At 38.7% G+C, this 15,824-nt stretch overlaps 1 non-coding gene across 1 annotated transcript; it reads left to right on the top strand.

The window, feature by feature from the left end:
- Positions 1 to 4,570: 4,570 nt before the first annotated feature.
- On the top strand, positions 4,571 to 4,677 carry LOC127077833 (small nucleolar RNA R71). Its single transcript, XR_007787602.1, has one exon. It is a non-coding gene; the product is annotated as a small nucleolar RNA R71 (small nucleolar RNA).
- Positions 4,678 to 15,824: the final 11,147 nt, after the last annotated feature.

Genomic DNA, 15,824 nt, shown 5'->3' with positions numbered 1-15,824 from the left:
AGATCGTAGTTTTCCCGGGAATAACTTTAGCATAGAGTTAAATAACAGGACTGTATCGCCTTGTTTGAAGATTTTCCTTGATATGCGCTTGTCATGCCATTGTTTTGTTCTTTCTTTGTAGATTCTCGCATTTTCGTAAGCGTCTCGTCTGAGTTCCTCTAATTCGTTTATATCAAGGATTCGCTTTTCACCGACGGCCTTATAGTTTAAATTTAGATTTTTAATAGCCCAGTAGGCCTTATGTTCTAATTCTACCGGGAGGTGGCAGGATTTTCCATAAATAAGCTTAAATGGGGTTGTCCCTATGGGAGTTTTGTAAGCGGTTCGATACGCCCATAAAGCTTCTGGTAGTTTCAATGACCAGTCTTTCCTTGAGGTGGCGACTGTTTTTTCTAATATTCGTTTGATTTCTCTGTTAGACACTTCCACTTGCCCACTGGTTTGAGGGTGGTAAGGTGTCGCTACTCTATGCCTTACGCCATACTTAAACAGTAGTTTTTCGAGTACCTTAGATATGAAATGCGATCCACCATCACTGACTACTATTCTTGGGACACCAAATCTTGGAAATATTATATTCTTAAAGAGTCTAGTTACTACTCGTGTGTCGTTTGTTGGAGAAGCTATAGCTTCAATCCATTTTGATACGTAGTCAACCGCTACGAGTATGTACTTGTTACCGAAAGAAGGTGGAAAAGGTCCCATGAAATCTATCCCCCACACGTCGAAAATCTCTACTTCCAAAATGCCCTTTTGTGGCATCTCGTCACGTCTAGATATGTTTCCTGTGCGTTGACATCTATCACATTTCTTGATAGCCGCATGCACATCCTTCCATATGTTTGGCCAATAAAGACCGGCTTGTAGGATTTTGGAGCAGGTCTTGTATGTACTTGCATGTCCACCATAAGGAGCGGAGTGACAGTGTTGGATTATATTTTCTACCTCTTCTTCAGGTATACACCGACGGAAAATACCATCGGGGCCTCTTTTGAAAAGTAAAGGGTCATCCCAGTAATAGTGTTTTATGTCATAAAAGAATCGTTTCTTTTGCTGGTAGGATAAAGTAGGTGGAACTATTCTGGCAGCTAAATAATTGACGAGATCAGCGTACCATGGTGCAACACATATAGCTAAGGTGGTTTCTACCTGTTTATTAGCTTTATTTTCTTCCAAAGTAGCTATAAGTTTATCGTACGAGAAATCATTGTTGATCGATGTTCTTTCCGGTTCCAGGTTTTCAAGTCTAGAGAGGTGATCTGCTACTACGTTTTCAGTTCCTTTTTTATCTTTGATTTCCAGATCGAACTCTTGTAGCAACAGGATCCACCTTAGGAGTCTAGGTTTAGCATCCTTTTTTGTTAAGAGGTACTTGATAGCAGCGTGGTCGGTGTAAACGATTATTTTAGCTCCGACCAAGTAAGAACGAAACTTATCTAGTGCAAACACCACTGCTAAGAGTTCTTTCTCGGTTGTGGCGTAATTCATTTGTGATTCATCTAGAGTTCTACTTGCGTAATATATGACGTGAAGCTTTTTATCCTTTCGTTGTCCTAAAACAGCGCCCACGGCGTAATCACTGGCATCACACATTATTTCGAATGGTTCATTCCAATCCGGTGTCTGCATTATGGGTGCGGAGATCAATGCTTGTTTAAGCGTTTGGAATGCTTCTAAACATTTATTGTCGAAGATGAATTCAGCATCCTTCATCAATAGTCCGGTCAAAGGTTTAGTTATTTTAGAGAAGTCTTTAATGAATCGTCGGTAAAAACCGGCATGTCCTAAGAAGCTTCGTACTTCCCTCACAGTTTTCGGAGGTTGAAGGTTTTCGATTACTTCTATTTTGGCTTTGTCTACTTCAATTCCTCTATTTGAGATGATGTGTCCTAAAACAATTCCTTCTTGTACCATAAAGTGACATTTTTCCCAATTAAGTACTAGGTTTACTTTTACACATCGTTCTAGAACTCTTTCTAGGTTTTCAAGACATTCTTCAAAGCTTTGTCCGCATACGGAAAAGTCGTCCATAAATACTTCCATGATATTTTCGAGAAAATCGGCGAATATCGCCATCATGCACCTTTGGAAGGTTGCAGGAGCATTGCACAAGCCAAACGGCATTCGTCTATAAGCGAAGGTGCCAAAAGGACACGTGAATGTTGTCTTTTCTTGGTCATCAGGATGAATTGGTATTTGAAAGAAGCCTGAGTAACCGTCTAGATAGCAGAAATGAGAATGTTTTACTAATCATTCTAACATCTGGTCAATGAATGGTAAAGGGAAATGATCTTTTCGGGTTGCTTTGTTTAGTTTCCTATAGTCAATGCACATTCTCCATCCCGATTCGATTCGTTTGGTTATAGTTTTTCCTTTTTCATTTTCGATAACTGTTATACCTCCTTTCTTTGGTACTACGTGTACAGGACTAACCCATTTGCTATCAGATATAGGATATATGATACCTGCCTCTAATAACTTGGTTACTTCCTTCTTCACACACTCACTCAGGATCGGGTTTAGTCTCCTCTGATGTTCCCTAGAAGTTTTACAGTCTTCTTCTAGCATGATGCGGTGCATACAAATAGAAGGACTTATTCCTTTAAGATCGGTGATGTTGTACCCTAGTGCGGTTGGATATTTTCTTAAGATATGTAGGAGTTTTTCGGCTTCGAGTTTTCCTAAGTCTGCATTAACTATCACTGGTCGTTCAAGTTCTAAGTCTAGGAATTCATATCTCAGATTTTTGGGAAGTATTTTCAGGTCTAGGGTTGGTTTCTTAAGGCATTGCATAGGGTCCGGTGTTATTGCTAAACATTGGTTGAGTTTGTCTTCTACAAGATAGTCAGACAATTTGTCATTTTCTAACTCTGTTTCTTTTATGCATTCATCGATGATATCCATGAAGTAACATGTGTCTTCTATTGCAGGTGCTTTCAAAAATTGGGAAAGAATGAACTCAATTTTCTCTTCTCCTACTTCGAAAGTGAGTCGTCCTCGTTTTACGTCTATGATTGCACTGGCGGTTGCTAAGAATGGTCTTCCCAATATAATGGGTGTAACTTCATCTTCTCTAATGTCCATAATTATAAAATCAGTTGGAATGTAGAATTGACCTATGCGCACGGGAACGTTTTCAAGAATTTCTACAGGATATCTAACAGAACGATCTGCTAGTTGCACAGACATTTTAGTTGGTCTTAATTCTCCCATTTCTAGTTTCTTGCATATAGATAAAGGCATAACACTAATACTGGCTCCTAAACCGCATAAGGCTTTATCTATGACAAATTTTCCTATGTGACAGGGTATAGAGAAACTACCTGGATCTTTAAGTTTAGGAGGCATATTCTGGATTATAGCGCTACATTCAGCAGTGAGTGTAACAGTTTCGCTATCTTCAAGTTTCCTTTTATTAGAAAGAATTTCTTTTAAGAACTTAGCATATGAGGGCATCTGCGTAATAGCTTCTGTAAACGGAATTGTGACGTTTAATTGTTTCAGTAGGTCAACAAATTTTTTAAATTGGCCCGCATCTTTGGTTTTAATAAGCCTTTGAGGGTAAGGGATAGGTGGTTTATAAGGTGGTGGAGGTACATAAGGTTCTTTCTTTTCTACGGTTTCCTTATTACTCTCTTCCTTTTCCTTAGGTGTACTTTCTTCCTCAGTTGACTTTTTAGAGTTTTGGTTTTCAGTTCTTGGATCTACTGGTCCTTCCACTTCCGTTCCACTTCTTAGTATGATTGCATGAGCGTGGCTTTTCGGGTTAGGTTGGGGTTGTCCAGGAAATGTACCAGTTGGGGCAGCAGTAGGCGCTTGTTGTTGAGCTACTTGTGATATTTGTGTTTCCAGCATTTTGTTATGGGTAGCCAGGGCATCTACTTTACTTGCTAGTTGTTTGATTTGTTCTCTAGTGTGTATATTCTGGTTTAAGAAATCTTTATTGGTTTGCTGTTGAGAAGCTATGAAGTTCTCCATCATTATTTCCAAGTTGGATTTCCTAGGAACATTATTGTTAGGTGTAGATGGGGTCGGCTTTTGATATCCAGGAGGTATAGCTGGGGCTTGATTTGGAGCTTGTCCTGGTGCGTATAAAGCATTATTACTCTTATATGAAAAATTAGGATGATTCTTCCAGTTTGAGTTATAGGTGTGCGAGTAGGGATTTCCTTGAGCATAATTCACTTGCTCTGCTTGGATTCCTGTTAGGAGTTGACAATCTGCAGGAGTGTGACCTTGGATTCCACAGACTTCGCAATTCTGAGTTGCGGCAACCACGGTGGTTGGAGGTGATACATTCAAACTTTCAATTTTCTGGGCAAGGGCTTCCACTTTTGCATTAACATGATCAAGGCTACTTATCTCGTACATGCCACTTTTCGTTTGAGGTTTCTCTACCATTGCTCGGTCGCTTTCCCACTGATAATGGTTTTGGGCCATGCTTTCGATAAGTTGATAAGCATCGGCATAAGGTTTATCCATAAGTGCACGACCTGCTGCGGCGTCTATTGTTAACCTTGTGTTGTACAAGAGACCATTATAGAAGGTATGAATCACTAACCAGTCCTCTAAACCATGGTGTGGACAAAGTATCATCATGTCTTTGTATCTTTCCCATGCTTCGAAAAGAGACTCGTTATCTTTCTGTTTAAATCCATTTATCTGGGCTCTCAACATAGATGTTTTGCTCGGAGGAAAATATCGGGCAAGAAAGACTTTCTTCAACTCATTCCATGTTGTGACTGAGTTGGAAGGAAGAGACTGAAGCCATCTTCTAGCTTTATCTCTTAACGAGAAAGGAAAAAGACGAAGTCGAATTGCCTCTGAAGTGACACCATTAGCTTTAACAGTATCAGCGTATTGGACAAATACGGATAAATGAAGGTTTGGATCCTCGGTGGGATTTCCAGAGAATTGATTCTGTTGCACTGCCTGTAGCAGCGAAGGCTTAAGTTCGAAGTTATTTGCTTCGATTGCGGGTGGAGAAATACTCGAATGCGTCTCATCTTGCGATGGAGCGGCGTAATCTCGAAGAGCACGAGCTGGTTCTGCCATCTCGGGTATCGGTGAAGGAAGAAGATTTTTGAGATTAGGAATTTCGATAGGAGGGAGATTGTTTGCAGCACGATATTCCCGAATTCGTCGTAAGACTCGGAGATATAGTTCGATGTCGTTGATTCGTAAGTAAAACGGCTCGCCTTGTGAGCGAGTGTGTGGCATACAAATCAACGAAAGAAGAAGAAATAAAAATTGCCTTAGTCTCTACAGCGTAACAGAAGAGTTACGATATCGACTAAATAAAAGTCCCCGGAAACGGCGCCAAAAACTTGATCGCGACTTTATGAGTCGATTGGGGTACTAACTGCAAGTACACAGTTCTATTGCGTAGTTTTAAAAGATATCGATCCCACAGGGGCTTATGAATCGATATACCGTTTTCTAAGGTTACTTCGTAAAGCTAAGGCGGATGATACTTTGATTGTTTGGGGGAAAAGTTAAAACTAAAATAAGATCTAGGTTAAATATCAATTAAGCGGGTATCGGTATGTAGTGGGTCGTAATTAGGGAATCAAGTCTTCGTTGGTTTCTTGGTTTTAAAATAAATCTTTTCAGTGGACACCATTGATTAAAAGTCTTCTCTCAAACTCTCGCTCTGTTGAATAGACCATGACTTTAAATTAACGTAGCTGTCACTTATTAGTTAAGTCCAAAATCACTTTTTGAAAACAATAGAATCTATAGAAACTCTTTTTAAGAAAATACTAATCGTTTAAACACCCTCGTCTCAAACTCTCGCTCTGTTGACTTAGATTATATAATTAAATTCAAATGCTTAACTCTCGTCCTCACATTTAACTTTTAAAAATACTTTTTGAAAAAGATTAGAATTTAATTAACTCTAAAAATTGCTTTCGCCCTGATCTAGAATTAATGTCCAATTTACACCGTCCAGTTAAAAACTCAAACTTTCGTTCTATTGATTTTAACTTCTTTAGTCTTTTACTCTCGTACGAAAACCTAGGTATTAAACCTGTAAATTGAGACCATAAAAAGAGTGATTTTATTTTTAAACGTAATTAAACCAACTTAGTTTTGATTCCTTCATTCCGCTTACTTTACATACCGATACCTAAATAAATTAGCCGGACATGCTAAACAGATCTAAACAATCATCATGCTTAAATAAATCCATCTCAGGCAAACAATATAAATAAACAATAATGCAGGGCATATATAAATTCAAACAATAATTAAAGAACCTGAATAATTAATGGCAATCTTGAACACTCCACCACAGACCGGTTGGATTTGTTCTTGAATTCTTCAATCGGACAGGAAAATAAAAAGTGAAGGAATAAAAATCTAGGATCTAACGTAAGGTTAGATCCAGTAAAAGATACACAATAGTTTCCGGTGTAAAAACTATTGTGTGAAAAATTAATTAAGTGCTGAAAGATTGACTGGAAAAGAAAATAAAAATTGCAAATAAAGTAAAAACTGTAAAAAAAAAAGGTAATGCTGTAAAGTATGCTTGCACGGCCGGAAAAGAAAAAAGAACGAAGAAGAGAGAGTTTAGGGTTGAAAGGAGGTGACTATTTATACTAGTCCACTTTGTAACGGTTTCCAAAGCTTTCCGTGTAAAATCCTCACGTTTAAAGAGTCAAACGAAATAATAGGCTTTAACGTGCCTCTATTGCGTTTTTGAAGCCAAAAATATAGGAGAATGGTGTGACGTCCGTCACACCATGTGTTACGCTCGTAACACAAGGCAGCAGGGCGTGACGCTCGTCACACCTTGTGTGGCGCTCGTCACAGGCTCAGCGCTCATGGCTTGTAGTTTTTGGCTGGGCTTTAGTGAAATTGCTTCTCTTCATTCCTTTTTGCACCTCTTTTTCTTCCTTTTTCACTTATGCTTCAAATAGGCTACCTGAGATAAATAGAAGGAAAAATACCCAGTAGTATCGAATAAAATGAAATAAATTAAAGCGAATAATAATATGATTTAATTAAATCGAGTCCAAGAATGTGATATTATTTCATGTTATCACCCGGTGGATCGAAAACCCGAAAGGGCGGTCCAGGCAAAAGTTAGGGATTAATTCCAAGGCAAAAGGTTGTACTTACAGACATCTGACGTATCCTCGAAGACAAAGAATCAATCTACCTTACTTTTCAAAAGTAAATTGCCTGGACTATCAAAGGCGTAAAGAACATAGCAATGTGGAAACTCAATAAGAACTTAACTTTCATTGCCATTTTATTTTTATGCACAGTGATTACCTCATTAAGGAATTGCATCTTTATGTACAATCACCCATTTAAGGGTCAAATCAATAAAAGAGAAAAATCTTCTCAACAAAAGGTGTGCCCAAATCATTTTTATATTTTATCTGCTTGTCTGCAAAGCACCTTTTATTTTTTATAAACATCACTTTTAAAATTATTGGAGAAAATAAAACACATGTTTGAATAAAGTGGTAAAATTGCTTTTGAAACAGTAAGCGGACGAACCCTTTAGGCTCCAAGTTCATTCTTGTTTTTCATAAAGGTGTAGGACTATTTGCAGATATCTATGTTCCTTTCAACCACTAATTCACACCTCTCATAAATGTACTCATGGTATAGCTAAACTGGGGCAAGGCTTCATTGCATTTCCAACAGAAACATTGATAAATCATTGATGGAGTATCGCGTGTTGAGAAGTCTGAATCCTTCAGTAACCTGGAGCAACCCAAACATATTCCCAAAATCACCTAGTGGGGCATCAAAACTTGGTCTTCATTGATCACCCCAATAACAAAAGTCCACACTATTGGCATCATACCTAAAGCAAAAATGTCTTAACCGGGGCATGTTCAATTATCCATTTGCATTCTAACATGCATCATATAAATCATTCATAAATGGTTTTCCCACCAAACAGAAAAATTAAGAAAAATGCAGTCGTACCAGTCATCAATATACTCGTGCATAATACTCCCATAAAATGAAAATTTCAATAAGATAAAAATCATTAGCATTCCTACATGCACAGCCAAATATCCCCAGCAAATTGCATACTTGCATACATCCCATGCATGGAATTCCCACCTAAAGTGGGCAATCATACAAAAATCAAATATAAAATATTAGGATCCAGGGTCATTCATGTATATCTTGGACATTCCTCATTCCAAATGAAGTTATTACCCTGCATATGCTCGTGGGATTATTTCTCAGCAAATCATTTTTCAACTTTATGATTAATAATGATATTCCCAGCATTTTTTCTTTACAATCATCGCTCCCCAAGCAGAAGTTACCCTAAAAAGTCTCTTATGAGTTTTTCCCTCTGCAAAGCACTTCTAGTAAATCTCCCTCAAAAGGAGTCCTTTCTTAAAAATTTCCCCCCAACAGACGAACATTTGAGGTACTGCTTCATTTATCTGAAGAAATCTCATTTTATCTGTTTGAGATACTGCTTCATTTAGCTGAAGAAATCTCGTTTATCTGTTTGAGATACTGCTCTAATATCCTCGAAGACTCTTATATTCAATTAAGGTATTTTCCCCTTTGCTGGAATATCTTAATTCTATCATATAAGATGATGTTTCGACTCGATACAGAGAATCTCATTTTTACTGTTTGAGATGCTGCTTCATCAATATGAAGAGTCTCGTTTCAGATTATTTTTAGAGATACTGCTCTAATATCCTTGGAAAGTCTTAGATTCAATTAAGGTATTTTTCCCTTGTTGGAATATCTTAATTCTATCATATAAGATGTTGTTTCGACTCGATACAGAGAATCTCATTTTTACTGTTTGAGATGCTGCTTCATTAATATGAAGAGTCTCATTTCAGATTCTTCTAGAGATACTGCTCTAATATCCTCGAAGAGTCTTAGATTGAATTAAGGTATTTTCCCCTTTGCTGGAATATCTTAATTCTATCATATAAGATGCTGTTTTGACTCGATATAGAGAATCTCAGTTATACTGTTTGAGATGCTGCTTCATCAATATGAAAAGTCTCATTTCAGATTATTTTTAGAGATACTTCTCTAATATCCTCGGTGAGTCTTAGATTCGATTAAGGTATTTTTCCTTTGCTGGAATATCTTAATTCTATCATATAAGATGTTGTTTCGACTCGATATAGAGAATCTCATTTTTACTGTTTGAGATGCTGCTTCATCAATATGAAGAGCCTCATTTTAAATTCTTTTTAGAGATACTGCTCTAATATCCTCGGGGAGTCTTAGGTTCAATTAAGGTATTTTTTCCCTTTGCCGGAATATCTTAATTCTATCATATAAGATGTTGTTTCGACTCGATACAGAGAATCTCACTTTTACTATTTGAGATGCGGCTTCATCAAAATGAAGAGTCTCATGCCAGGTTTTCTTTATATTATTCTAGCATCCTGGAAAGTCTTGAGATTTAGCTAGGGATGCCATTCCACATATCTCGACTAAGATGTCCAAGATACTGTTCTGACGACTCACAAAAAGTCTTGACTGTTCCATTTTACTGTGGGATAATGTCTTTTGCCATTTCTCACCGCATTTTCTTCCTTACGTTTCCTAAGACAAAATTTGGGTCTTTTTATATTTAATTATCTCCCACCGCGAATGCACGAAGACTGCTGTCATTCCTACTTTCCGGTTCGAGGTAATTAAATAGAGGCAACTGTCATACCCCAATTTTGTCTGGGGTTTCTCAGCCCTTGATGACATCAAGTTTTCAATGACATTCTCATCTGTTGAGATCCTTAACAAGACATCTGCTCCATTTGTCTCTTACTGCTATTACTGAAGCATGGGATGGGATGTGCATTTTTGGTTAACAAGGCCCATTTTGGTTTATCCATGAGAACTTTTGGTTTTAAAAAGGTCCATTCACAAAAACATGTCCATGATGAATATTGCAAAGTGTGGTCCAAATCCTTTTACATTACTAATCCAAAATCCATTAGATTATTAGTAAGCATTAAGAGTCATGGATATTTTTTATGATCATTTGTTGTTAAGCTCACTTCCACATGTTTAGGCCGAAGTCTTGATCCTTCATAAATGTCTAGATTCAAATTGCATTTTTAAAACATGCATTTGTTTTAAGCTAAAGTGGATTGTTGAAAAACTATGATAATGAACAATGTTTTCAAGCTCACTTTGGAATTGTTTCTTTTATTGCTTATGATGCACATTTCATATTGTTCATTTAAGTGAATAATAAGCATAATTAGAAGTGACCAAGTGGAAAGTCCAATTTTGATTAATATGGCTCAATCCATTTTCAGTTTGAGTTAGAGTTTAGGCATTCTTGTTTAACACATATAGAATAATTAGGACAAAGTTCAAGTGATAAAAAGGGATTAATTGCATAATTAATTTCATAATCCCAGATATTCCAAATAAATTACAACTAAAAAAAAAGGGCCAATGCATAATACAAAGGGTTACACGATTAACCCAAATTTTCATAATCCAAAATTCCAATTAATTCCAAGATTACATAATAATCCAAGGTAATTACATAATTGTCCAAAAAAAGAAGTTCCAAATTAAGTTTGTACGTATTACAGACAGTTCCCAAAATTCTTATACATCATCCAAAAGTCTCTGTTACACCAAATGAATATAAGAAAAATTAAATAAGATGTAAAATCCAACAGTTTGAAGCAGCAAGCTTCAAAGACTTTTCCAAAAGCTCTTTTGGAAATTTCAGCCCCCCAATTCCAAGCAAGCGCCGCCCCCCTTTTCTAATCAACATCACTTCACCTGCAAAACCAATTCAAGGGTTAAAACAGCTTATCAAATAAGCACTTAAAAAAACAGGAAAATAAATGATAAAATAAACAGATAAATATGTTGCATAGTAAATCAAGGTGAACGCCCAAGAACACATCTCATTATGCAACTCAAAATAACCTTAAATCCATAAGGTAATTATCCCATGAAATCAGGAAGAGATAACTTAACAAGTTATCTTAAGATCTAACATTCACATATATAACAACAACAAAATTAACAGTAAACACAAAACCAATTTTGAAAATCTATTATCGAAATATTTTTCTTCTGTGAACCTAAAATTAAAAAAAAACACACGTTCTGGAAAAATCAAGAAGCAACAATCAAACAATAATTCATAAAACTGTCGCAACCTGAAAAATACAGTGCGCGAAAAAAACAACCGGCGAAAGAAAAAGACAGAAGAGTCGCCACCGTGCGTTATTCATCCCAAAGGAGGGAAAGGAAACGCTCGAAGTAAACCTGAAAAAGGAAAGGACAAGACGGGGTCTCGCAACCAAATCTTGGGTTCGGGAGTCGGTTATGCGAAGGGAAGGTATTAGCACCCCTACGCATCCATAGTACTCTACGGGATCCACTTTTGTGGTTTTTGTCTAAAGGGTGTGGGTTTACCTAATGTGTTTATTTACTAAAAAGGTTAAGAGAAATGACTCGCGCGGATGTCGCATCCACTGCATACGTATCTCATCTGAATATGAGAATCAGAGTCTTCGTAGCTCGGCTGACCTATGGGTTGGGGGATGTGTGCTCGCTAAGACATCGCGTTTTATGCCTACGTATCTCATCTGGAATGAGAATCAGAGTAAGCCGTAGTTCGGCTAACTACGGGGTTATGGATTGGGTTTTGGACGAACGACGTCACTACGCAATCTACCGGATGCTCGACCTTTGGAGACTTACTCGCCTGTAGTAGAAGGAGTAAATGTGTTGCTTTGGGTTTTAGGGTTTGGGATGCTCGAGGGAAAACAGGCAGTCCTTGACGAAGGAACCGCGCTACATGTGGGGATATGAATACAAAACACAAAACATGTATCTCAAAGTAAAATGCCACCAAGGGGCTCAAACATTGCCTCCTATCGAGGTCTTCCAGCTAAGAAAGCGATAAAGTACGAGAAAAGGAAAAAATTACCACACGGATAAAGATCCGAAGTTACAACAATTAAAGGAATGGGAAACCCAGGGATCCTTCCAAGCTAAACACCATCAAAGAAAGTGAGTCAGTACAGGTAATCGGAATGAAACCTCCAGGGGGTATCCCACAAATAAAGTGGAAAACCACGCAAGTTATCCCTGCAAAAGTCATGTGAGCCCTCACAAAAACTCAACAAAAGGGTTAGTGAAACACGATAAGCATTTTTTTCATGGATAACAGTATGGTTTCAGGAACCTCAAACCCTGTGGCATACACTTCAGAAATTAAACGATTAAGCATTCAAGGCATTATTCACATATTCATACACAAATATAAACTCGTGGGCAAAACCTGATGTTACCTCATACATTCATAGCATTCAAATTCAAGGCATAAAGTAATAGGAACAAAGGCATACCTGATGAGAGAGATTGATTAAGATTGAATGGTACGGCCGGATCTGCAAAGTAATACTAGGGTTTGTGTGAGGCGGAGTGAACTTCTCAGTTGAGTTCCCTTCAGGGTTTGGAGGCTGCTCTGAGTTCTCTGTCAGGTTTCTCTCCAGGTTTTGTCCAGGGTTTTGTTTCAAGGAAACCCCAAAGTATTTTGCTTCTCTTCCTTTTTCTCTCTAGTGAATCTCCCAGTGTAACTCCAAGTGTGTTTTTCTCTATTGAAACTTCAGTATTTATAGACTGATTTTCGTGGGTAGTGGGCTCAAATGAGGGAGACCCAAGTCCAAAAAAAAATTGTTATATTTTATTTATTTATTTAATTAATTTTATTTATTTATTTATTTATTATTATTTATTTTTTTTCGTTTTTTTTCCAGGAAAAATGAAGGGTAAATTTTGGGGTATTACAGCTGCCCCTATTCAATCAACTGGAGACCCGGAAAGAAGATGGCAGCTGCTTTCGTACTTTCGAGGTATCAAGGGATTGAATACAATAAAAGCCCAAAAATTTGCACTGAAGTGAAGTGAAGTAACAATGTCTGTCAGAATCGGCAAAGAGGTGGTCTTGAAAGAAGAATCCGTCTGGTACGGTGAGAGTCAGTCTGAATATCGAAAAAGAATGTTAAACTGGATACCAAAATAAATGGTAACACAGAAATAACCATGGCCTGAATGCCGCTCATCAGTCTGAATACTGGAAATGACTTCGATCTGAACATCGGGAGATATGAGATTATTAATATCGGTCTGAACACCGAGAGGTTGGCCTGAATGCCACAAGTTGCGTCGACCTGAACGTCGGAAACTTCTTCGATCTGAACATCGGAAAGACTTGGCCTGAATGCCACTTCGATCTGAATATCGGGAAAACTGGCCTGAATGCCACTTCGATATGAATATCGGAAACTGGCCTGAACACCACTTCGATCTGAATATCGGAAATTGGCCTGAACGCCACTTCGATCTGAATATCGGAAATTGGCCTGAACGCCACTTCGATCTGAATATCGGAAATTGGCCTGAACGCCACTTCGATCTGAATATCGGAAATTGGCCTGAACGCCACTTCGATCTGAATATCGGAAATTGGCTTGAACGCCACTTCGATCTGAATATCGGAAATTGGCCTGAACGCCACTTCGATCCGAATATCGGAAATTGGCCTGAACGCCACTTCGGTCTGAATACCGGAAATCGGCCTGAACGCCACTTCGGAAAATTGGCCTGAATGCCACTTCGATATGAATATCGGAAATTGGCCTGAACGCCACTTCGGTCTAAATACCGGAAACTGGCCTGAACGCCACTTCGATCTGAATATCGGAAATTGGCCTGAACGCCACTTCGGTCTGAATACCGGAAAATTGGCCTGAATGCCACTTCGGTCTGAATACCGGAAAAACTTCATGCCTGTCAGCATCGGCAGAAATATGGAAAGAAAATAGAGGCGACGCATGGGCCAATGACACTTGCTGGGGATAACCAAGGTGGGTCATGAACAATCTTCAGTCTGAGTACTGGAAACAACTTCTAGCTTATCACTTGGGATACCGAGAATGTTTTATGCTTACATGCATATGTTTGAATCTTTCAATGGCGTAATGCTCCATGAAAATGGAAATGCTACGCGATTTGGGAGGATGCAATGCAATATGATTCTACATGCAGGGATGCGAAATGCTGGGTAGAATGCCAAGATGAGGCAAGGGGATCTACTGGGGAAATGATCACCATCTTCTGGACCCTGACAAGGCTGTTGGAGATGCACAGCGCAAAGAATTTTGTGGGGAAATGACCCGCCACATGGTGTTCTAGCAATGATGAAATGCCGAGATTCAGACTGGAGAGAGAACGACACTGAAAACCTGTTGTTGGGGAAAGCGATAGTGGTTCTGGAAACCACGATCAGCGAGAGATGACTCAACAGGGGAAGCAAACATTGATATGGTACCGAGGTTCTGCTTCAAGGAAAGAAACCATGGATCTGGCATTGGGATTATCGATCTGGCCTCGAACTCTAAGGAGCAGCCACTTTTGCTGGGAAGATACAGTCTGGCACTGTCAACTCCGCTGGGGGTATACAATCTGGCACTGTCAACTCTACTGGGGAGTGTATCTTCTGAAACAATCGCTTGGGGAAGTACGGTGGTGAGAAACTGCTGAGGATTGAAGAATCCAACGCTCTGATCAGCTCTGCAGGGATAAGACACCAGATTCGTCTGTTGGCGACTTCACTGGGGAAGATATTCACGATCATCTGCAGGGGATTTTAAGGAAATGCCCCGAGGGTATCTGTTCTGAATAGACGATCCAAAGCACTTAAAATTTACAGCAATTTTAAATGTTTATTAAGCATGTACCTGTAAAGCCCTTATGTGTCATGATGCAATGTTTATCAAAAATTCGGACGTCATTTTTGCAAACAAAACAGTAAAATGAAAATGAAAACAGAGATATACTGAATAACATGATTTTATTGATTGAATGGCCTCTGAATAGGCATTTACATCAAGAAGCAATCCCTGGAAAGAGGTAATCGCACAAAAGATAAAAACAGAAATTAATCTAATGGCAATGTGAAATGGATTTCTATTGGGTTCCAATTCTGCTATGACTTGCTCGTCTTCAAGATCCTCCAGATGATCAGCCTTCTGAAAAGGTGATTGGACTGTTTCCTACCTTTCGAAAATTTCCAGTCATCGACATGAGATGAGATTCAGAACTAACTCAGAACGCAGTCATTCGCTTAATCCCTAACTTTTGCCTGGATCACCCTTTTCGGGTTTTCAATCCACCGGGATACCCATTTTTGCCTAAGTTGCCTTTTCAGGTTTTCAACTTACCGGGTGTACGATCTTTTCATTTTTAATCCCTAATTTTTGCCTGAACCTTTTCATTTTCTTGGTTCGTCGGGATGCCCATTTTTTGCCTGGACTATTCTTTTTACTGTCCAGCGGGTCTATTTTATGCGAAGTATTTTTTAACTGCGTCTAAGTTCACAGGGGAAGTGAAGTTTTCACCATCCATAGTTGCAAGCATTAAAGCCCCACCATCAAAAACCTTGGTGACAATATACGGTCCATCATAGTTAGGAGTCCACTTGCCCCTGTGATCTGTCTGAGGAGGAAGGATCCTTTTCAACACTAAATCTCCGAGTTGGAAACAACGAGGACGCACTTTCTGATCAAAGGCTCTCTTCATCCGACTCTGATACAACTGCCCATGACAAATGGCTGCCATTCGCTTCTCTTTGATAAGACTCAACTCATTGAACCTTGTCCGAATCCATTCGGCTTCGTCTAACTTGACATCCAACAAGACTCTTAGAGAAGGAATCTCCACTTCAACAGGTAGGACTGCTTCCATACCATATACCAGGGAGTAAGGGGTTGCCCCAGTCGATGTACGTACTGAAGTGCGGTACCCATGCAAGGCGAATGGTAGCA

The sequence above is a fragment of the Lathyrus oleraceus genome, chromosome 4 (genome assembly GCF_024323335.1).
Source record: "Lathyrus oleraceus cultivar Zhongwan6 chromosome 4, CAAS_Psat_ZW6_1.0, whole genome shotgun sequence".
Lineage (NCBI taxonomy): Eukaryota > Viridiplantae > Streptophyta > Magnoliopsida > Fabales > Fabaceae > Lathyrus > Lathyrus oleraceus.
The sequence above is the reverse complement of the archived record's forward strand: the minus strand, read 5'-3'. Positions and strand labels throughout refer to the sequence as shown.